The sequence below is a fragment of the Rhinatrema bivittatum genome, chromosome 2 (genome assembly GCF_901001135.1).
Source record: "Rhinatrema bivittatum chromosome 2, aRhiBiv1.1, whole genome shotgun sequence".
In the NCBI taxonomy this organism is placed as follows: Eukaryota; Metazoa; Chordata; class Amphibia; order Gymnophiona; family Rhinatrematidae; genus Rhinatrema; species Rhinatrema bivittatum.
Genome location: NC_042616.1, coordinates 87,758,257 through 87,784,172, shown reverse-complemented (window position 1 = coordinate 87,784,172; position 25,916 = coordinate 87,758,257).

The window sequence follows — 25,916 nt, the reverse complement described above, 5'->3', positions numbered from 1 at the left end:
TAACCAAAATGGCGCCGGCGCTACCTTTGCCCTGTCACATGGTAAGGGCAAAGGGCCACCGGCGCCATTTCTATTAACGCAGCAGTGGCCCGAGAGCAGAAGATCGCGCCGGGACCCCCCCCCCCCCCACTGGACCCCAGGTAATTTAAAACATTTTGGGGGGGTTCGGGAGGGTGGGGGATTTGTTTTAAAGGGTCGGGGTGGGTTTTAGGGTTGTTTTGGTGTGCCGGGTTTCCCACCCTCCCCCCGATAAAACGATTTTTTAACCAAAAAAACAATGACGATCAGATTTCCCCCCTCCTCAGCCAAAATCGATCGTTAAGACGATCGATCACACGATTCACATTCCTAATCTTTAGTATCCTTTGAAATTACCTCTCTCCGAACCATGCGCTGCTGAGCGACTGTCGGCTTTCCCCTTTGTTCTAGTTTAAAAGCTGCTCTATCTCTTTTTAAAAGGTTAGTGCCAGCAGTCTGGTTCCACTTCAGTTAGTCAGCCAGAGTGACTCACTGCTCTCTTGATTAACAAATGTTGGTACCTAATCAAACCAAATCACACCACCTCAACACCTTTCCAAGGTAAGTAACTGAACTGAACTTTTCAAGCTTTTTTACTTAGGTACACACTGCTCCTAGCTTATTTCTAGCTTCTGGCTACTTTTTTTGTTTTGTTTTTGTTTTTAATATACAAACATTCTAAGTTCTGCTTACTAGCTGCCTTACTGACTGACTATTTAAAAATGCAAACAGTCTAACTTCTGTTTATTTGCTGCCTTACTGACTATTAATAGCACAAACACACAAACACACTAAATAAAATTCCCAAATAGTTAACTTCGCCCCAATACTTTTAAAAAAGAAAATGTCCCAAGCAAAAACTTACTGATTCCTTTCAGTCACCAGCAAGGTGATCCTCTCCTCTCAGTGCTCCCCTTCCTTCAAAGAAAGAAAAATGGTCATAAGGGGCACGCCCCTTTGATGTGCAGCTTAGGCACGCTGGATGTGTCACGCTGCACAGTGTTACTTGTTAAGGGTCCTTACGCCTTGATGGACCCAGCAGTAAAGGTGCCCAAGAGGTTTCCAGTGGCAGCCCCTGTGTCCCAGAAGAATCTCTGGGGGTCTCAAGTGGGAGGTAAGAGACTGTCCCCTCTCTTCTCACTTAGTGCTTTTTAAGAGTCCTCATGCCCTGATGGACCCTGCAGTAAGGTGTCCAAGATGTTTCCAGTGGCAGCCTGCCTTGCAGAAGTATCTCCTGGAACTTAGGTGGGAGGTAAGAGGCTGTTCCCACTCTTCTCATTCAGTGCCACTTTTTAAGGATTCTCACACCTTTATAGATCCAGCAGTAAGGTGCCCCAAGATGTTGCCAGCAGCAGCCCACCTCACAAAGGAATCTCTGGGATCTCGGGCAGGAGGTAAGAGGCTGCCCCCCTGGTATTAGCTTCTTTAGTTATGTGAGGTGGTAGAGAGCATGCCTAGTAACTGTGGAAATTTACAAATCTAGCTTTGGTTTGGAGTGCAGGGTGATGAGGATTGTGTCATTGAATATCAGATTAAGGTTGACAAGGAGGCAGGGGAGGTATCTAAGATTAGTACTTCTGTTTTGGTGGGATTTAATTTGAATTTGTTGGAAGTGGCCCAGTTCCAGATTTCTGAGATCCAGTTCTTTGTGTACTGCAGTGTCTCTGTCAGATTCTAATGTAAAAAAGACCTGAAAATCATTGGTATAAATGAAACATTGCAGTTCGGATTTCCTGATCACATCAGTGAGAGGTCTGAGCTGGATTTTGATTAGGATTATGGAGAGGATTAACCCCTGTGGAAGGTGTTTGGCAGACAAGCAGTTGCTGTCTATGATAATGTGCTCATTCTATTAGAAATTATTGGAACCAGTTCAAGGCCTAACCCCTGATGTTGGTGTTGGATAATCTGTTAACTAGGATGTGATAGTCAATGGTGTTGAAGGCCACTGAGAATTTGGGAAGGACTACAATGGAGAGATTTCCAGCATCTAAGATTCTGACAAAGTTTTAAGTACATCCAGCAGGACAGTTACAGTGCTGTGGTGCTTCCTGAAGTTTGCTGGATGTTGTCCAGGGAGTGTCTTTCATCCAGTAGGGACTGGAGTTGGTGGAAGACTGTATTTTGGCTAGTAAGGAGTGTCTGAGATGGGCCTGTAGTTATCCAGGATCTTGGGGTCAAGGAAGGGTTTCTTAAGAAGGGGGGGGGTGTCAATTAACAGCAGTTTTCTTTAACATGGTTGGCATGACAACATCAAATAAGGAACAGTTTAACAGTTGGTTGAGCCATCTGGAGAGTTCAGGTTTTGCTGCTTTGATTACTTTGGCTGCCCAGGGGTCAAGTGAACTGAATAATGGGTTGAGACCAGAAAGGATCATAATGTTTCGGTCACTGGAAACTTCTTGAAATTAGAGACTGTAGGCTGGTCGCTGCAGACTTCTTGAGGGTGAAAGGAAGAGGCTTTGAAGAGTTCCAGCGCTGGTTTGTCCAGTATTTTCATGGGGTAGAGCTTTAAAATTTTGTTGGTAAAGTAGCAGCCAAACTCTTCATCTTCATCTAGTGGGCTATTTCGCTTCACATCCAAATGGAGGAGGCCTTTGTGAATCTAGAACAATTATTTGGTGCTGTTCTTGGCATTTGTAATTAGTGATGAGAAGTAGCTTTTCTTTTCTAGGATAATTGATCTATTGTAGGCTGTTCAGTGCTGGTTAAAGATGAGGGTATTTTGAGGAGTTCTGGTGAAGCAAACTGGTGAAGAAGCAGAAAAGACAAAGGCAGTATAAAGCTGGAACTGATTAGACTTGTAGGCACTATGGAATGCTGAACTCGATCAAAGGTCAGTACTTGCATGCCATCGTTACTCCAGGTTCATCTTACAAGAAGATAGCATTAAGCATATTAGAGCACTAACCAGATAGAAAATGTTATGCAAATAAAGTAACTAACTCATTTGTGTGTAATTTAGAGGTGGTGAAATATATAACCCACTATACCACTGGAAAAACTCTGAGATCTGCATTTTCCTTTCCTGGTTATGGTAATCTGCAGTTCTAAGATACTTTAATAGATAAAGATTTTTCTCTTCTGAGATCTTGTCGACATTAAGAGGTTCTTTAAACGAATAACTTTTTTATATTAAAATAGCCCTACCTTTTAGCTGAATTAGCTATTAAGAGACTTCAGGCTTTTGTTAATCAACCCCACTTTCTTTTCCATGAATTCATCGTATTTTAAAACCACCCAATGATCATTGCATTAAAATAAGGTTGCAGCCCCAACCTTTTGCCAATTTCTGGGTAAATAAATCAATTGATCAAAATCAGATAATTCAGCAACAGTTGAAGGGATTATCCTTGCACAGTTCTTTTCCCCAAATTGATGAGTTTGATGAGCTATTATGGAATTTTTTCAGTCAATCTCTAAAAAAAAGACATAGAAAGAATGACAATAGTGAGGAATTCTCGGTGCTCATTGGATCCTTGTCCCTTTTCTGTTCTTTATGTTAAAATGGAGTAGTTTCTGGATTTGATTCAGAAATTAGTTAACTTTTCTCTTTCGAAAGATATTGTTCCTAGTGAATTGAAGAGAGTTATTCTACAGACAATTGTAAAGAGGCATAATTTACCATTAAATGTTCCATTTAGTTTTAGGCCAATATCAAATTTGTCTATCTAAGGTACAGTCCTTAAGAAAATAGTATTAGATCAACTTACATATATTTTGACAAAGAAAGTTTTATATTCTAATCAATGTGACTTTCAGTCTAATCACAATACCAAAACACTTCTGTTATCTTTATCATACTATTTACTCTTGAGGGGGGTCATTTACTAAAGGGATCACACACGAAAAGGGACTTTTCGCGTGCGATACCTAAATAGGGTGAAGTCAGGGCAGAGACTGCACGGAAGGGGAGGAGTCGGGGCGGCATCAGGGAGGACTCAGCGACGACTTTGCTGATGGCGAAAAGGTAGGACACCTTATCGCTGCCAGTAGAGCGCCCAATAGCGCCACCTTTCATGGTGGCGCTATTGGGTGTGAAAGCCGGCAGCGATAGCACCACGGAGGTGTGATGATCGCTGCTGGCTCCCACCTCCCGCTTCGCCCCCCCACCCCCTGTTACCGCCGGATTCTCTAAGGTTGCAGACCTTAGAAAATCCAGGCCTAAATTAGATAGAGAAGAGTCAGTATTAGCAATTTTTTAAATATATGAGCCACATTTGGTATTGTCAGTCATCAAATATTGCACGATAGGTTGAGATCTGTAGGCATTGGTGGTCAGGTTCTTGTTTGGTTTAGGTCTTTTTGATTGGGTAGGGAACTGAGAGTTAAATGCCAGGATGAATTAATCTACATGGTATAATATGAGTTTGGGGGTGTCTCAGGGCTCTGTGCTATCCCCTGTCTTATTTGATATTTATACGTTATCTCTCTGTACCTTGCTAGATACATATAGTATATTTTTTTAAATTATATGCTGATGATATCCAGCTTTTGTTCCCTATTAGTCAAGACATTCAGAGTAACCTACTGAAGGTCAACACATGTTTGCAGGAAATACACCACTGGATGTGTACAAATAAATTAATATTAAATCCACAAAAATCAGAAGCTGTCTGGTTTTCTAAAACTTCTCATCCAAATTACATTATTCCATGTTCAAATGGTGTTGATGTCCCTTTTTGTGAGTTAATATGGAATCTAGGGTTTATTTATCATGAGCAATTATCATTTACGACCCAAATAAACAATGTTGTAAAGGTTGTTTTTTTTAAACTTAAATTGTTAAGACATGTGAAATATATTTTCACCTGTGAAAATATCAATACTTTAGTTCAGGCTTTTCTTTTGACAATGTTGGATTATTGCAACTTTCTTTATGTGGGGATGCCAAATATTAGAACAAAAGTACTTCAAATGCTGCAGAGTTTTGCATCCAGATTGATTTTGGAAGGTACTGAACGGAACATGCTACCCCATTATTGAAAAAGTTACATTGGCTGCCTGTTGAATTGAGAATTCTTTTTTAAGATGTTAGTTTCAATGTTTAAATGTCTGCATAATCAAGCTCAGTCTTCTTTGGCTAAACTATTTTTGTTTCTTTATGATCTGCCATTTAGGGTTTGTTACAGATTCTTTCGCTAAGTCAGGCATGTCTGCAAAATACTTGACATTGCGCCATTTCTATGATTGGACCATTGTGCTCCTGTTCGAATATTGAAACTTGCCTTAAGGAACTTAAGACTAACTTGTTTCAGGAAGCATTTGGATAATAATGTTACGTTTTATTTATTTTTACTGTTTTTATGACTATGAGCATGACTATGACATGGTAAATGAGTGATCAAGGATCCTTGGAGTACTTTTATTTACAGTGCACATGAAATTACAGCATATCTGCTTACCTTCAGCAGTAATCACAGTAACAATCACCATTAACATACAGAATTCACCTTTAGGACAGCAATGTGGCAGGAGCTGCCTTCTCCTGGAAACCTGGGCCTGGACTGCTGATCCCAGCTGGGCTCTACTTCTTAACCTCTCCAGCTGGGTTCTACCCATAAAACTCTTCCTGCCCAGCAGGGTCCCACCCATAGAGCTCTCTCTCTCTCTCAGTGGGGATTTATGGTAGACCGGGCATCTAGCCTTGTCCTGCACAAGTTAAGGAGTGTAATTAAGGCTAATCCTTCACATACCCTCCCCCTCAGCTTGACCTCATTGTGGTTAGCATCTTCACTCATCACTTCCCAATAAACTCTTTCTGGCCTCCCACCAGCTAAATTATTGGTTGTGGCTATAGGTTTGTGCTCCCACCATCTTGCTAGGGTTACCCCCAAATACCACCACCACCACCATCACCCATTGCACCCCCTCATCCAGAGACCACCCCCAGTCCTTTATATGAGTCCATAAACAGCTCTAGATTCCAATTCTCCTCTAGCAGGACTCTCTGGACATTACTTGGGTATCTCTTTGATGGCTTCTATTCCAATTGCGTACAACTCACCCTCCTTCAACTGTTGCCATGGCATTTTCTGACTCATCTGTGGAGATGGCACATCAGTCTCCACCTGCAGTGCCTCACTCTGGCCACTCAGCAGTGATTGGGTTTCGGCTCTCTGTAGTGCCTTCCATTGGCTCCTCTGCAGCACTTCTCATTAGCCTTTCTGCAGCACCTCTCTCAGGCCTCTCTGCTACACTGCCTACCATAGACCACGCTGTACTGTTCCCTTCTGGGCAGTCTGTAAAGCTCCCCCATGAGCACTCTTGTATCTCAGACTCAGTCACTACAGGTTTAATCACCTGATTTTCATTTACTTTTTTTTGCATTCCGCTATGCCTATTCTTGCCCCAAATGGTTCTCTCTCTTCTGTCACTGGTTTTAGCAGTGTGCCATGTTGGGTCAGACCAAGTGTCCATCAAGCCCAGCATCCTGGTTACAACAGAGGCCAAACCAGGCCACAAGAACCTGGCAATTACCCAAACACTAAGAAAATCCCATGCTACTGATGCATTTAATAGCAATGGCTATTCCCTAAGTAAACTTGATTAATAGCCATTAATGGACTTCTCCTCCAAGAACTTATCCAAATCTCCTTTGAACCCAGCTACACTAACTGCACTAACCACATCCTTTGGCAACAAATTCCAGAGCTCTATTGTGCGTTGAGTGAAAAAGAATTCTCTCCGATTAGTCTTAAATGTGCTACTTGCTAACTTTAAGGAATGCCCCCTAGTCCTTCTATTATTCAAAAGTGTAAATAACCGATTCACATCTACTCATTCAAGACCTCTTATGATCTTAAAGACTTCTATCATATCCCCCCTCAGCCGTCTCTTCTCCAAGCTGAACAGCCCTAACCTCTTCAGCCTTTCCTCATAGGGGAGCTGTTCCATCCCCTTTATCATTTTGGTTGCCCTTCTCTGTACCTTCTCCATCGTAACTATATCTTTTTTGAGATGCAGCGACCAGAATTGTACACAGTATTCAAGGTGTGGTCTCACCATGGAGCGATATAGAGACATTATGACATTTTCCGTTTTATTAACCATTCCCTTCCTAATCATTCCTAACATTCTGTTTGCTTTTTTGACTGCTGCAGCACACTGAGCCAACTATTTTAAAGTATTATCAACTATGATGCCTAGATCATTTTCCTGGGTGGTAGATCCTAATATGGAACCTAACATCGTGTAATTACAGTAAGGGTTATTTTTCCCTATATGCAACACCTTGCATTTGTCCACATTAAATTTCATCTGCCTTCCCACCAAGTTCCTCTGTAACACTGCCCACCATTTCCTCAAGAGCACTTTGCCACAGCTTGTTCAGCCAGCATCCATAGCCATTCATCCAGGAGTGGATTCTCTGGCTCCACTACCTTGGCTTGCTTCTCTAGCTGACTTACCTCCAGCTTCAGGTTATCCCTCTCATCCAGCTCTCGAGAGTGGGGAACCTTTACTACACAAAAATACATGGCTGCTCATTTCTTCCCAAACACTCTGGCTTCTCTTCCTTCACCTGTACTGTAATGCACCAAGTGACTCCACTCCAGGATTTCTATAGTACTGCCCTAGCTTCTCTCTGGCAGCTGCATTCCTTGAGCTGTAGTGATATTGCTTGCTGATGGAGGGCCATGCACTTGTCCCATATACACACACACCCAGCCATCTCTGGTAGCTTCACTTCTGCAAGGTCATACTCTGTTCAAGTTCAGTTTTTCAGCACCACCTGTTTCTATCTCTCTTTTTTTCTCTGAAAAAAAGATTTAAAAAGGCAAAAAAAATCCTGCTTATCCAGCTTTAACTTACATTGTTTTTCTTTCTCTCTCAGATGCAGCTAGTCTCCTTAGCCTGTTTAGTTCCTGGCACTCTTATGACTGATCTTACAGCCAAGCTCATTACCCAGATTTCTCTCTGTAGTAAAAAACTTTAAACTGTTTGGTTTTGTGGTCTTCCCTGAACCACAGTTTTTACAGTGCTCATTGCTCTGTGCATTCCATGTTCTGTACCCTGTTTAGAGCCACAGATCCTCTTCTTAACTCTCTGTGTTCAAACAGAAAAAGCTTGGTAGCTATTTTATTTCTGTGACCTCCCTGAGCCACACCATTCTGAACTCTTCCATGCTCTTGTGCACACTTCTTTGCCTCAAAACTTCTTGGCAGGCAACACGCACCACAAACTTTCTTTACTTCTCCTCTTTCGTTTTCTCCACTGGAGACTTGATTTTTTCTTTGTACTCAGCTTAGAGAAAAATCCTCAAACTGAAAACATACATGGCACAGTAAATAAGATAAATGCTTTTGAATAAGGACTTCATACATTTTTAAAAATAAATATTATAGATGTAAAATATATAATTGGGTTCTTTTGGGAAAACAACTGCATTTTTCACTGGTCTCAATGCTTGAAATTGCTTGAAATACATCAATGAATTGCTGCTTGATAATAATTTAAAAGTGGAGAATAACATATGTGATCATGGTGCATTTTGGTTTCCCCAACTGTTATCATGCGTATTCAATTTATAATGAAATTTCTACCAAAGGATTATTCTAAAAAAAAAATTTGATAAAAGAGCATATATTAAACTGAAGGACTATCATCCAATAAGTAATCAGAGGAGAGAAATGGGCACTCCAGCTGAAGTACTCCAAAGGGGAGGATCCCCATGTCAGTCCAGCTGGTTGCATTGTTCTGACAGCTCAGTGATTTAATTTGAAAAGCTGCAAATCCAAATCATACAGTATAATTCATCATTTAGAAAAAATCTTTACAAATCCTAGGGCCCAATGCTGAAAACAATTACTTCCCATTATCTTTTTGATTATCAACCTGAGTCAACTTTTTACAGCATCTATAGTTCTTGCTTATAAACAAAAGATTCCATTGCTATACAATTACCCCTATGGTGGGCTTGGATTCTGGAGAAGAAACATCCTATCCAGAGTCTTTTTTGTTTAGAATAATAAATATTAGAGTGCATGTGATCTCTATTTATAACATAATTTTTTAAATCAAAAACAGATGCTCAGTGTTTATCCTACATTTTCTTAAATTCTATTACTGTTTTGCCTCCACCACTATCACTAGAAGGCTGTTCCATGGATCTATCACTCTTTTGGGTGAATTTTAAAAGCTCTGTGTGTGCCAAAAGCAGGCGATACGTGCATAAGTCGGGCCAGCGTGCACCGAGCAGATTTTAAAAGGCACCTGCATATGCACATATTTGCTGCTACATGCACAAATGCATTTTTCCTGAGAAAGAGCAGGGAGTGGGCATGGTCTGGGCGTGGCATAGGCATTCTTGGATTTCCCAATAAACCTAGCACATACATACTTGCGCGCATAAGCACGCTGGGGTCTCTTGCCATTTAACTTCTGTTATGGATGGCGTGTAAGTCAAAAAAACAAAAAAAAAAAATGTAAACAGGTGAGTAGGGTTTTAAAAGTCAGGGTTAACAGGATAAAAGGGAAGCTATTAAACTAGGAGGTTTTGCCTGGATGAACTGGGAATGAACTGGGAAAACTGTTTATTGCGTCGGTGAGCATGTCTACTAAAATTCCCTCCCTTGCACGGTAGAAGCGATATTTGCATGCATAGGCATGCACCTACTTAAAAATGCACACACAAGTGCACGTGTTAAGCCTCTTTTCTACCATGTGCACATAAATGCGCATATGTTATAAAATGGTCATGACCTTAGGTTGTGCTTTGTGCTGTGGGCACATGTGCTCCAGATTTTAAAATCCGTGTGCGCATGTGCAGGCGGTGCGTGCAGGGGGATGAATTTTAGTAAATTACGTGCGGCGACGCAATCGGACCTTTCCCAGTTCCCTCCCAGTCCGATCCTTTTCCTACTTTTTTTTGATGAATGGGTTACATATCAGCTAGGCACTAGGCAGTGTATTTAAAATTATCCCATGCATTATGCACACCTTGAACCTTTCTGTTGGATTCCTTTGCATTCTTTCTAAAGAGCTTCTCTATTCTTTCTTAACCCCATGTCTTGAAGTTCAAGCAAAGTGCTGCAGTTTTGTCCTAGACTTTTATTCCAATATGTATGTCAAATTCAGTCATGTCGTGATGACTGTTTCCCAATGATTCCACCACTGTTACCCCTCTACAAGGGCCTGTATTCCATTGAGGGCCAAATCTAGGGTAGCATCTTGTCTCATATGCTTTCAGACCAATTTCTAGATAACTATAAATGACTGCTTCTTGGAGCACCTCTCTTGTGTTTCTAGAGGAGACATTCACCCAGTTGATGGAGGAATAATAAAGTCTTCCCTTATTATTGTGTCCCCACTTTGCTGTCTTGTTTATTCTCAGCATGAAATCCCTCATCTATCTTCACTGTCTGGTCCACAGCACTGTAGTGTACCCCTACTACAAAACTCCTATTCTCTGTTGGAGTTTCTATCCATAGGGATTCAAGACTTTAGCCTGTATCTTTATAAAGTTTAAGTTGACTTAATAGTGTACAACAGAATGATACCAGCTGCACTGGAGACAACTGCCATCCTTCAAGCACCATTCTCCAGGCACACAATGCCATTTTTAAAGACCAGGTGCCAGTGCTGCAGTGAGTGGGCTTCACTCCAACCCTTGCCCTTCTTTTACAAGTTCTACCATTAAAAGGATATGTAGGGGGTAAGAAGGGAGGCCCCTGGCCCTGGCATATTTCTACTGGGGGGTGTCAACAGGACTCAGGAAGGCTCCAGCTGTGTCTATGGAGGCCTAGCCAGTTAGGCTCAGACTCAATTTTTTCACCAGTTGAAGGTGTTGGAGGGGCACAGGGAGGTCCTGGCTGGGCCCAGGGAGGCCCAAACCCCAGGTTGAAGTTTACTGGGCAGGAGGGTTCTTGGAGGGCCCCTGAAATGCCCTTTTTTTTTTTAAAGGCAATGAAAATGAAAACACCCCAAAATTTAGGGATATTTTCATGGGAGGAATTTTCTGTTCATTCTTAACAGAAAATGTTCTGATTCACTGCATTACTGACTTTCATTTAAAATGAATGAACACCCTTAGTGGACAATCCATAGATTAGCCATAATGAATGCCTTCATATTCCTAGCAAGAATCTGCAGCTTTTCAGTACATTGCATTTCATATTACCATTATTTTCTTTTCCTAATATTCTCCTATAGTTTCAGGGTACTCTGTCACACCAAGTCATCAGGCCTAAGGAATGTTGTTAACCACTAGCCAGTGATAACTTGGATTGCCAAAAAGCTCCAGTTTTCAGGACAGGCTAACCTAGTCCTGGTTTTACTTCACGCGAACATGAAATTGTAATAGCGCTTTTCTTAATTAATTTGATTTTTTATTCTGCTTTTCGACCCTTCAAAGCAGTTTGCATTCAGATACTGTGGGTATTTCCCTATCCAATCTAAATTTATTTCTGGTAGCAGCCATAATGCTTATGAGGCATCCCAAATTCTTGCTGCTTCTCACACAGAATCTGCTTTCCCTACATTCTTTGATGGAAGTGACTCACAATTTTCCTGCACCTCTCTATCAGCTCCTTTAAGAATAGATTTCTGTGTCCATCGGTCCCAGCCCCACAGCCAGGTGCAACAAGTGTGCACAACAACTGATGCCCCAAAAGCACCCTTAAAATATTTTTCCTACTGTCTGTCACAAATAAATCTGCCTGAAGACTCCTACCTTTCCAGTCTAGCTGCCAACCCTCCAGTGTCTTTCTTATGGCTGACAGAATGTTGCATGAGATATGAGTGATATCCATTAGCTGGGTAGGCAGATCAGCCCATCTACACACTGATGCTCGGTTCCCCGCTAGAGCTGCTGCCTACCTCTGCCTCAGCCAAGTTCAACCAGAATACTGTCAGGGAGAGGTAAGTGTGCATAACATTCACACTGGTCCAAATATCGCTGGTGAAATGCATGCTACTCACTCTGCATTTTCTAGATGCACCTGTATTCAGGTAAGGCACCAGTTGTACATGGTCAGGTGAATTTTCAAAAAAGTTACACATGTAAATGTAACATAATACCACAGCAATTTTCAAAAGCTATTTATTTGAGTAAAGTGCACTTACATGAGTAAACCCTGTGGGCAATTCAATGGCATATATTGTAATCATTTTCAAATGCCCATTTACTTGAGTAAAATGTATTTACACTTGTAAAACCCAATGCTTTTGAAAATCAGGCCCGGTGGATATATCCTGGAGGGCACTCTGTAATAGGGGGCTAACACATGCAGAAGAAGATTAAAGTCCACCATCTAATGTTCCTCATTACTACTTTTAGTGCTGCCTGTCTCTTACCCTGGGACAGTGATACAGAACACCACCCCATTTCATCTATGCTGGGTTGCCACTATGGACAGAGGGCAGGCATGCCACGTGACTGGTGGAATAGGGTCATTGAATCAGCCTGGGGAAAAGTCTTCCCCTTTTCAACCCTTTTTCTCTGGCTTTTACTTTGAGTAGCAGGAGAAGAACCCAGGCTAGTACTGCCACCCTCCCCTTATACTAATACTAGCAGGTGCGGCTTCTACAGGTATTCTGCCTACTAGAATTTGTCAGATGCCCTACTTGCTTCCCTCAACTGATACCCATACTGCAGTGAATATACCTAGCAAGACACAAGTCAAGGTCTGAATTACATAGTCGGAGTAAACAAGCATGGGTGTAGCTTGCTTATTGCGGCGGATACTATCCCTAACTAATTAAGCTAGATATTTCACTTAGATGCAGTTCCAACACTGCTCTCTATATTAATGGAGGGGGGGGAGGGAAACAGAACCAAAAGGTTACTAAGGGCCAAGAGTAACAGATAAGTATGAGAAAAAAAAAGAGTGCAAAAGCTTGCTGGGCAGACTGGATGGGCCGTTGGTCTTCTTCTGCCGTCATTTCTATGTTTCTATGTTATGTATCACTTTAAAGTCCCTCCAGATCAGGAATATCTTCCACAATCTCTTCTCTATATCCCTGGGGGTTGATTCTAGCATTGGAATTGAAGTTGAGGGTGGGCCCTGAAGAAAAATGTCAAGGGCATCACTCACACTTTTACCTATGCTGTCTGCTCTTCCTGGAGCTTGCTCTCAAAACCATCAGTATCATCTATCTTTCTCATCATCATATTGGAGGTTAAGATGCTACTGACTAAACTTTCCAAATTTTCTTCAGCTACTAGCTCTTCAATTTCTGATTCAGGGAATCCCAGATGAATGTTTTCCTCAGAATCAGCTCTTGAAACTATTTTCTCCTTTGCCTCAGAAGCAGTAACCAATGCAGAAAGTATGCTGCTGTTTTTGCTGTTGTACTTCTGATCCAGATGGCAGCAATCAGTGAGTTAAAAAGATGCTTCACTGTGATTTGTCTTCCATCTGGTGTCCTTCCCAACTTGTCCTGTCTTGGCTCCCAGGAGGTTGTGATATCACCCAAGCAACAGTCTGTTGCTATAGTTACCAGTTGTTTATTTTCTCAGCAGTGCACAGCCATAGATTTGAATGTGCCATAGACTTGTATGAAAAATATGAATAAATTAGATGACAATTTTTGTTCAAATTTGTGGAACCCCTTCATTCAGTTTGGGGGTGGTCCATGAATGACATAAAAATGGACACATTCATTCTATTTTACCCATTTGTTTAAAATGAATGCATATGCTTATCAACCATTCAATCTACATCTAGATTTTCAGGATAGTTAGATCTATATAAAAGCTAGAAACTGGAATATCATTTTCCGGAAAACTTATGGAAATAAGAAGAGTTGGAAATAAACACTTTTTCCTGTAGACATTTTATCTCCAGAACCATTTTGTGTACAGCAATACATTTTCAGGATGGATAGAAACTATGTTAAAGCTAGAAACGGTAATGATATTTTCCCAAAAAGCTTATAGATATAGCCTAAAATTGGGAAAAAATCTCTTTTAAGACTGCAGTATATGGATTGGCCAAAAGGTGGCAATATCCTATTATAATAGATGATACTGATATCTTGTGGCCACTGTGAGTATTACAGATTGTACAGTTGGATACCAAAAGTTCAGTGGAAGGCGAAAAAAGTACCTTATAAGAATTGTTCTGCAATTCTTTTTTTTTTTTTAGGTCAACTTTTATTTTCAAATTCACATTTCTTTTCACAAAATTTGGGTTGTGATTGCATTTTCTCAATATTACTTCTTTGTGGAAATCCACAGAAGTTATTGCAATCTGAGAGTGATTCATCAATGTGAAACTTGAGATGTTAAAGGGATGGCACCATTAATCTATTTCTTCATTTTATAATGTCCTTGAAAGACATTTTTTTTTTAGTTTGCATTAATCACTGTTCTGTAAAAGAAACTCTTAGAATTTCATAGTTGAATCTGCTGGATGTCAACATTAGGATTGCTAGCTGGCTTCATATTTCCAGGATAGGTTGATCCACTCCTGACTTTACCCAACTGCATGAATGAACTTGTAGTTCTGGTGTTTCCCAATTTATTTCCTTAAATCAAATTTATTAATTAATTTACTTTTTTTTTTTTTTTTTTTTTTTTTTAAGAATTTACATTCTTATACAGCAAATGTGATGCCTAAGACAGAAAAAATATCATTACAATAAGAATATAAATGGTTATACATATTCTATTATATGTCATTAGGCAGCATTAATATAAGATAATAAGGAGGAGGATAATTAAGCGTTTCATATAAGGTAAACAATTACTACAAGCATTTCTTGATATTGCTAAACAGTGCTAAGAACTTTTTCTCTATCTACGCCGGTACTGATGTGGTAACTTGGGGGGCAGGGATGTGCTACCAAAAACTCTCTCAGTTGCACAGGTTCTTGAAATATGTAATTATTATTCATATAATTTATACAAGCCTTACATGGATATTTCAGTTTGAAACTGGCTCCCAATTTAACTACATCTGCTCTCATTGACAACTCTTTATGACGTTGTTGTGTGTGTTTCACTACATCTGGATAAATCCACAAAGGAAAACCATAAAATCTTATTTGTCCATTTCTAAAAAATAATCGAAGTACATAATTCCTATCTGAAAGAAAAGCAAAGGTAAGAAGCAATGGTTTTCTTTGAACAGTTTCTATATCTAAAGATCGTTCTAATATGTCTGTAAGGTTTAAGGAAATATTTTGCTCTTCGCTCTGATTAACCTGATGTATATAATAAGCTTTTACCACAACCTGTAATGCTGGTTCGGGATTTTCAAAACTTGCTGCATGTATGTCCTGAATGATTTTATTACAGGAAAATTAAGTACCTTTAAATTGTGGGCTCTTAATGAATTTTCAACTGATTCAAGCCTTTTAGAGGCAATTGTCTCAGACTCAATCAACTTTACTTGCTTTTTCTCAAGCAAAGACATTCTTTTATCTAAATCCTCCATTTTAACATTGAAACACGTAATTAATTGATTGTTGGACATTGTTTGGTTTTTGGTTTCGAGTGTAATTTGTGACAATAACTTAATAGAACTTTCAATAGATTATAAATTGACCATATACTGTCCAAAGTTATACTATCTGATTTATCAGTTATTGTGCATACAGTAAGAGCTCTAAGCTGCTCATCTCCCCCCACCACCACAGTTGCCCCCCTCCACTCTGCACTTTGTGATATCATTAAGTCTACAGTTTTCTCTGGTATTGGTGTAGAGGTCATTGCAGAGCTCTCCCTATCACTCAAATTTAGTTCTCCCAGTGGTTGTACCTCACTGGTTTCTCTTAGTTCTTGTTGTTCTCCTGTGGCACTATTGCTTCTGACCTGGGCCACTCGGGAAAATCCTGCAGCTTCTGCCATTACTGGCAAAAGTATACCGATATTCTCAGGGTTGGAGATCTGGGGCTAAGAATGACTTCTAAGGCCTGAGGGAGTTGGTTTACGCTTATCCACCAACTCCCCAGCAACCGTGCACTCTGGTAATATAGTTCCAGCACCTGTAAAGAACACAGGGAGCTGTAGTTGACATGGGTTGATTATTGGAGAGTTAAAAATCTCGCCTCTCAGTCGCCCTTTTCACTTAGTATGTGGCATTAGTTGTACAAGAATCAAGGAAGAGAAATAAAGAGAACCTGGCCTCCCGGGTACTTTAACAATTCTGCTTGGTGAATATCAATGTCGACCTGCTCCCTATTAATGAAGGATTATAGGGAGAGGGAGAAAAGAAAAAAGTTTTTTACATACCAAATATTTAATTTCTGAACATCTCCAATGCAAAAAAAGTCCAACAAAGCCGCACACCCCTTTGGCGCGCACGGCTTAGGCAGTGCGCCGGCATCAGCTGCGTGCCACAGGGGGTGGTTTTAAGCCCTTTCCGGCCCTCCTGGATGACACCAGGCTAAGTGACCATGCTGAGGCTCCGTCAGGGCAGGGTTCCTCCTCTATCCCCCGGTAAGGCTCCAGATGGCAAGAAAGCAGGTCTGTCTCCTCTCTCCCTTCCTCCTCGAGGGAGAAGCCACGGGGGGGGGGGGGGTTAAGTCCTCACCATCCCTCCTGGATGACATCAGGCTAAGCGACAACGCTGAAGCTCCATCGGGGCAGGGCTCCTCCTCTATCCCCCGGTAAGACTCCAGATGGCAAGGTCTGTCTCCTCTATCTACCTCCTCCAATTAATGTACTTTTTTATTTATGAACTGAGCCTGTATAAAATGCCACATTATTCATGTCAATTCAATTCTTTAGTAAAAGTTTAGGCTGGAACACCAGCAAGGAGTCCTGACTAGATTTTTGGCACTCCGGTGGGAGTAATGCTAATCCTTACCCCCACTGGAGAATCCACACCAGGATAGGAAGTGACTGAGTTCATCTAAAGGAAAAACCTGGGTAAAGGTTACACAACATTTGGTTAATAGACATTAGATTCCATTTTCAAGGTAATAAATCAAAAACAAAAAACAAGAAGTAAAACCTGTAGTATGAAACACAAAATATGCTGAATTAAAACAACATAACTCAACAAACGATGAGAACACTGATATCATCACAACCCACAATATATATGTGAATATGAAAATGTTTTTATTGAGAATAATACATCCTAACTAGACACATATTACTACCTAACCAATCATCATTCACCCTCATTCATACATTAAAAACACAAAGTGTAAATAACATATAGGCAGGAATAAAGACAGCATATATATAACATTTACATATAAATGCTCTTCATAAAATAATTATACAATAAGATCTAATCACTTTCTTTTTAAATATATTGCACTCTTATTTTTATTTATTGTACTCTTATTTTAACTTAAGTTCTCAAATGATGGCTATCATGATGTCAATCGAACACTTTTCCAACGCCACGCTATTCTCCTTAAACCACTGTCACCATTCAAAAATCATTCTGCGTTGTACTCTCCTCCGTCATCCACCGCCACAATGTAGTTTACTCTAAATCAATCCCCGCTCAAAATCGATCCCAACGAAGATTTCCGTTTCACCCGTCTAGCAGGCTTCTTCAGGGGAAACTTTCACCAACCTATAAATATCCAAAAACAATATACTAATCCCAATATTAATGCCAAAGGTAATGCTTACAACCTTTATCGTAATCCTTACCAGACAAATCTCATCTCACAACATTACCAATAATTTCTTCCAAGTAGTCGCTTATCCAAAACTTCAACTGTATATCAACTTCATCAATGTTCATAAATGTTCATCAACTGGTCGCGAAACTGCAATCAAGAATGATAATTTTCAAATGTTAAAACACTAAAAAGAAGAAAGACACCTTACCTGAACAGACGCCAACATCACATACCTTCAACGTCCGGAAGTGACGATCAAACTTCCTTCCTATACTCCCAGACAATGATCGACTCCTTATATTGCCACCAAAACCCCAATTATTCAATTACATGCCAACTACCAATAGGAGAGAACTCCAATCTCAACATATATCAAACCTGATAGTTCAAAACACACTGCCAGCCCTTAATTAATTAATAAAAGCAGACCACTCTATAGGGCCATTAAGGCCATGGGGACTCACAGTTTTCCAATTGAAGATAAAGCATTGTTCAACCCACCTTAAAATCGACGATAAATCCCCTCCAGATTTAAGAGAAATCTTTTTAATAACAAAGAACTTCAAATCTTCAAGAGAATGATGTAAATCAATCCAATGCTGCACCAACGGTGCATTCTCAACATGGGACCGAATTCTACTTCTATGTTCCACAATATGTAATTTAACAGCTCTCACAATCTGTCCAATATAAATGAGCTGGCATGGGCAAACTATCGCGTAAATGACTCCACTGGAGGTGCATGTAAACAACCCTGGAAGAACATAAGATTGAGTTAGGTTAGGATGGTGAAAAACCTTCAAAGTTAAGACATGAGAACAAACAGTACAAGATCCACATGCCAACTGACCATGTTCAGACTTTTCCTTATCACATTGATCACCATGTTGTTTTAAATTATCCCACAAACTTTTTTGCTTTTTTAATGCAAAAATAGGTTCATCAACAAAAATGTTAAGGGGATTAAGCACATGCCAATATTTCTTAATAATCTCCTTAATTTGAACAGCCTTAGTGGAATAGGGAATGGTACATATCATTCTCGATGGTAACTCACATTGTGACTTAATCAATAAGTTATCCCTATTAGAAAATAAAGCACGCTTATATGCCCTTTTGACAACAGGTTGAGAATAACCCCGCTTTCTAAATCTATCACCCAAACTTAAAGCTTGCATTTTAAACTCATCCAATGTAGTACACAATCGCCTATATCTGAGGAACTGTCCTACTGGTATGTTATTTTTCAATTGTAACGGGTGGAAACTTTGATGTGCAACAAAGTGTTTTTATCCGTAGGTTTCCTGTATACAGTAGTAAAGATGTTCGAATTAAATAAGGAGACCTTCACATCCAGAAAGGAAACATTATATTTATCCATAGTTACTGTAAATTTCAAATTTGGATCTCCACTAGGGATGTGCAGGCAAAAAGTTTTTGTTGACTCGTTGATAAGTTTTCATGGGGTGTCGATTTCGTTCAATATGGACATATGGAGAATTCCATAAGTTGAGGGTCTGTCCATATGTTCACCGGTTCCCTAAATAAAAATTTAAACCCCCTCACCCTCCTTAATCCCCCCCCCCCAAGACTTACCAAAACTCCCTGGTGGTCCAGCGGGGAGTTAGGAAGCCATCCCTGCACTCGTCTGCGATTTCCTCATGGTGCCGATAGCCTGTGTCACAGGGGCTGCTGTGCCATTGGTCAGCCCCTGTCACATGGTCACCGGCGCCATCTTGTGCTCCTACCACGTGACAGGTAGGTTATGTGGCAGGAGATCGCTCCGGGACCCCCGTTGGACCCAACCGGAACTTATGGCCAGCTTGGGGGGGCCTCCTGACCCCCCCAAGCTGGCCAAAAGTTCCGGTTGGGTCCAACGGGGGTCCCGGAGCGGAGGCGCGGAGGAGCACGTGACATCGGCGTCACTCCGACGTGACGCCGACGAAACGTGCTCCTCCGCGCCTCCGCTCCCGGACCCCTGCTGGACCCAACCGGAACTTTTGGCCAGCTTGGGGGGGCCTCCTGACCCCCCCAAGCTGGCCAAAAGTAGCTATGTTGAATACATTGGAACTCGCGATGCGTTTCTCCTCAAACCTTTTTTTTCTCTTTTAAAAATACAAGTTGCGTTTTACATATGCGTTCAAAACGAATGCAGATCCCTAATCTCCACTATTAATTTCCTGGAAAAAATTTTTCAAATGCTCGATTTCACCCCTCCAAACCAAAAAAATATCATCGATATACCTGCCCCACCAAAGGACCTGCGCATACCATACGGAAGGATAAACAATCCGTTTCTCAAAGGAAGCCACATAAAGACAAGCTAAAGTGGGTGCTATGGGAGAGCCCATCGGGATACCCTTAATTTGCAAAAAATAGCGAGTTTTATAAGAAAAATAACTGCTCATAAGAGTGATTTCAGCTATAGAAATGAGAAATTGATACTTTTTATCAGAGAACTGCATAGATTTAAACTCTTCTTTGATAATCTCAAGAGCAGCAGATTGTGGAACTATCAGGTTTGAAATATGTTGAGATTGGAGTTCTCTCCTATTGGTAGTTGGCATGTAATTGAATAATTGGGGTTTTGGTGGCAATATAAGGAGTCGATCGTTGTCTGGGAGTATAGGAAGGAAGTTTGATCGTCACTTCCGGATATTGAAGGTATGTGATGTTGGCGTCTGTTCAGGTATGGTGTCTTTCTTCTTTTTAGTGTTTTAACATTTGAAAATTATTATTCTTGGTTGCAGTTTCGCGACCAGTTGATGAACATTTATGAACATTGATGAAGTTGATATACAGTTGAAGTTTTGGATAAGCAACTACTTGGAAGAAATTATTGGTAGTGTTGTGAGATGAGATTTGTCTGGTAAGGATTAAGATAAAGGTTGTAAGCATTACCTTTGGCATTAATATTGGGATTAGTATATTGTTTTTGGATATTTATAGGTTGGAGAAAGTTTCCCCTGAAGAAGCCTGCTAGACGGGTGAAACGGAGATCTTCATTGGGATCGATTTTGAGCGGGGATTGATTTAGAGTAAACTACATTGTGGCAGTGGATGATGGAGGAGAGTACAACGCAGAATGATTTTTGAATGGTGACAGTGGTTTAAGGAGAATAGCGTGGCGTTGGAAAAGTGTTCGATTGACATCATGATAGCCATCATTTGAGAACTTAAGTTAAAATAAGAGTGCAATAAATAAAAATAAGAGTGCAATATATTTAAAAAGAAAGTGATTAGATCTTATTGTATAATTATTTTATGAAGAGCATTTATATGTAAATGTTATATATATGCTGTCTTTATTCCTGCCTATATGTAATTTACACTTTGTGTTTTTAATGTATGAATGAGGGTGATGATGATTGGTTAGGTAGTAATATGTGTCTAGTTAGGATGTATTATTCTCAATAAAGATAGAAAAACTTCTCAAAATTATTTGTTCGAGGTATTAGTCAATACTTATCCATCACAAAAAGGAGACCAACAAAAACCTCTATTTGTCTTCATATGCAATGAACGTAAATCGTTTGCATCACTCGCAATCAATGACGTCATATAGGCAATTCTTGGTCGGAGCCTTCATGTTAGAGAGTGTACCGACTGGTAAGTAGTATATATCGCACTACCATTCCATGTATAATCATCGGTCATTCAAATACTTTTTTTTTTTTTTTTTTAAATATTTTTATGTGATATCGCCTTAAATTTGTGTCATTTCACCTTAATAAAATTATTATAAGACTTGTATCATTTCTTTATCATATCGCTACTTAGCTTATTTTTTTGACGTGTATGAAGAAACCGTTCGACTCAGTGCCATGAGGATAATAAATGCCCGACACGGTCCGTGTTTCGGTTTTTCACCTTCTTCATAGGGCCATCTGCAAAGATATATCCATCAATAAAAATGTAACTAGGAAAATCAAAAAACTTTTACCTTTATCACAAGGGTACTAACGATCTTTTTGTTCAAAGTAGATGTCCGTGCTCTGCTGTTAACGTTTCTTCACCCGAGGAAAAAAGTAGCGGGACGCCATTTTTTAAAGGATTAGAGCAACCAATGAGTAATCGCCACGTCAGAGAATCACTAGCGCGGCAGTCAGCTGTGAATTTAAACAACAAAATGCTATCAAATGGGTTAAATTAATGAGTACCAGTCAATCTCTGCGTTTAATCCTGCTGGAGCAATGCATTTTAATTGATATATCCATCGTTGTTCATGTAAGTTCAATAAATATTGTGGATCACCCCCCCTGCTCGTCATCAGTATTTTATCAATGACCCTCCACTTAAGATCCACAAATGCGTGATTCAATTCCACACAATGCGCTACAATTGGAGCCTGCAGTTTTTTTGTAGTCAGGCAGCTTCGATGCTCAATTAATCTAATGCGTATAGTTCTCTTTGTTCTGCCTACATAATACTTCTTGCACGGACAAATAATCAGGTATACAACGTGGGTAGATGTGCAATTTGTGTTGGTTTTAGCCCTGTAAATGTTGCCATCATTATCAGTCCATGTGGGTCCACTTATAGTTTGTGCGCATAAAGAACAGTTATTACAAGATGTATGTTCACCACTTTGCAGATCAGTATGTTCAGTATCAGAACGTAAGAAGGAGTGTGTTAATAAATCTCTGAGATTTTTACCCCGACTGTATGTAATCATCGGTGGCTCCTTCAAAACAGGATGAAATTGCAAAATGTGCCAATACTTGCGAACAATAGAAGCAATTGAATTTGCTTTTATGGAATATCTTAATGTGCATACTAGTTTTGGATCTTGGACGTTGTCATCTCTCTCCAAAAGTAACCATGTTCTTTGAGCATTATAACCTCTTTTATATGCTTGTTTGATAGTCTTAGAAGGGTAACCCCTATTGAGCAATCTAGTGGCTAATGCTTGTGCTTGCGTGTGGTATTCTTCTCTATTATAACAAATGCGGCGTAATCTCAAAAATTGTCCGACAGGTAAATTGTTCTTTAAATGGTAGGGATGGAAGCTAGAAAAATCTAATAAGACATTTTTATCCGTAGGCTTTTTATATAACGTAGTAATGAATTGATTATTCAAAATTGAAATTGAAATATCCAAAAAATTGATACTTGTTCTATTATATTGCATAGTGAAATGTAAATTCGAGTCCAAAGAATTTAACCATGTTAAGAAAGTTGTAAGACCTGACTCTTCTCCATGCCACAAGAAAAAAATGTCGTCGATATATCGACACCAATGGGTGATGTTTTCAAACATAGGCATGTGGTACAATACTGTCTCCTCAAAATTTGCCATACAGAGATTCGCCAAACTCGGGGCCATGGTGGCGCCCATGGCAGTGCCATGGATTTGCTGGTAATAATGCTCGTCAAAAATAAAATAATTCTTCTGTAAGGCGATAGTGGCAATCGATAACAAAAAAGTAGTTGGAACCCGATGAGGGCAGCTTCTAGAATCTAATGCCATTTGTAAAATTCTTAAAGCCTGATCTTGCGGGATGCTTGTGTATAAAGCCCTTATATCCAAGGTAACCATAATGGTCTCCGGAGCAGGACGGATGGAATTTAATTTGTTCACATGGCTTTGGTATCTCTAATAAAATACTTCATTTTTGGAATTTGTGGTTGCAAAAATTTGTCAATAAAAATCGACAAGGGTTCTAATAACGATCCAATAGTGCTAACAATGGGTCTCCCAGGAGGGTGAACCAAATCCTTGTGAATTTTAGGAATCATATATATCGTGGGAGCACGATATGTTGAATTAACCAAAAATTGTTTTTCTTTTGTTGTCAAAAAACCAGTGATAAAAGCGTCCTCAACGATCTCAGTAATTTCTTCATATAGGGCTGGGCCAGGATATTGAACTTACATGAACAACGATGGATATATCAATTAAAATGCATTGCTCCAGCAGGATTAAATGCAGAGATTGACTGGTACTCATTAATTTAACCCATTTGATAGCATTTTGTTGTTTAAATTCACAGCTGACTGCCGCGCTAGTGATTCTCTGACGTGGCGATTACTCATTGGTTGCTCTAATCCTTTAAAAAATGGCGTCCCGCTACTTTTTTCCTCGGGTGAAGAAACGTTAACAGCAGAGCACGGACATCTACTTTGAACAAAAAGATCGTTAGTACCCTTGTGATAAAGGTAAAAGTTTTTTGATTTTCTTAGTTACATTTTTATTGATGGATATATCTTTGCAGATGGCCCTATGAAGAAGGTGAAAAACCGAAACACGGACCGTGTCGGGCATTTATTATCCTCATGGCACTGAGTCGAACGGTTTCTTCATACACGTCAAAAAAATAAGCTAAGTAGCGATATGATAAAGAAATGATACAAGTCTTATAATAATTTTATTAAGGTGAAATGACACAAATTTAAGGCGATATCACATAAAAATATTTAAAAAAAAAAAAAAGTATTTGAATGACCGATGATTATACATGGAATTGTAGTGCGATATATACTACTTACCAGTCGGTACACTCTCTAACATGAAGGCTCTGACCAAGAATTGCCTATATGAGGTCATTGATTGCGAGTGATGCAAACGATTTACGTTCATTGCATATGAAGACAAATAGAGGTTTTTGTTGGTCTCCTTTTTATTCTCAATAAAAACATTTTCATATTGACATATATATTGTGGGTTGTGATGATATCAGGGTTCTCATTGTTTGTTGGGTTATATTGAATATTGGAGAACTTGTTTGTATTGTTGCCCGTAGTATTTGTATTACCTTGATTATCGAGGCAATGAAGACACATCAGGCAGGATTCATGGCAGGCAGGAAAAAGGGCAGGACCACTCCCGTGGGTCCCCTTTTTATTGTGCATACATTCAATAGCATACAATGTGTCATCACATCATTGGCTCCTCTCCCCATAGCATACAGACGTGTCACTACACTATTGGCTTGGCTCAGGGGGTGTGTACGGATCATTTCATTGGCTGCTGAATCCTATACCTCCTGTCTTTATCCTGCATCTGACTACGTGGCAACTAGCTCTTCTTTCAGGCAATCAGGGTTAATTATAAGCTAGAGAAATACGTGACAGTCAGGTATCCTCTCCTTAGGCAGAGAGGTTTAAGCACTAGTGTTTGCTTCATTCAGTGCAAAGGCCAGGGAGAAGGGAAGTTAGTGTTAAACCCTGACATGGCCTGCTGGCAAGCTCATAATTCCCACATCTCACCTTTTCTGTTTTTATTTAGCAGCACAATAAAGCTTTATACCCCTACCGAAATCTGTTATGTCTTGGTATGGGCTGGAGATAGGAAAAGGGGGATATGGAGGAAAAAGTTGAGTCGGCATGGTGTGCCAGCTGCCACAGAGCTCCTGAATCTCCACATCACCCAGAGCTGGTGCAGCGTGGTGTGCCAACCGCTGCAGGGCACAGGATTCCCTATTAAGCAGCATACAAGACATTTTTGTATCTGGGCTGAGAGCAAGGTTTCAGTATGGATATGAGGTTGGGTATGCACTGAATACAGCAGCACAGGCAAATAATTAAGACAATTATGGTCATTATAATAGAAATCACCCTTTTGAGACCAGAAATATCAGGGAGCCAGGACCATAGCCAGTCCCATGGAGAAGTTGGTATTCTGCCTGAAAGTGGTGCATCAGCAACCATGGTTTCTATCTGCTCTATGGTATGTGTGAGGTTTGCTTTATAAACTGATATGTACACACAGCAATGAGATTCAATTAATGCACAAACACCACCCTTTGAAGCTAAAATGGTGTCTAAGCTATAGCGGTTCTGTATTGCTACCTCTCTAATCTGAGAAACTTCTGTTGTGAGTAGTTTTAATGCATGGACTGTCTGATTAAATAGGGCTGTCGTCCAGTTAGCTAGGATGTGTAAGTCTCTGTAATTCATAGCTGTTCCCATTGGAGGAAACAGGCTTCTAGCTACCTGGGTTTCTGTATACTGTCTATGGGATTATTGATCGCCTCCCTTTTGTTACGGAGTCTTGCTTTGGGTAAATTGTTGACTGCATAGTATGAGGGGAGGATGTAGCCTAGAGTGCATCTGCCTCTCCATCTTGGGGAAACGTTCATATATGCTCTACGCCCACATAGCATCCAAATGTTTCCTAACAGATTAGTGGACATGTCATTGGTATTTTTAATCTGTGTTATCATTTGGGCTACATAACTACAAAGGGTAAATCCCTCGTCCCCTCTATACTCTCTGCACCTGCTTGGGTCTCCCACTGCACATCCTGAAATCTGCCAATTGCATATATAGTGGTATAATTATGTAAGTGTTCAGTGATTAATACAAAGGTTCGGTTACAATATGGATATTTTCCCACCTGAAGCCCCTTCCCATCCCCTGGATCA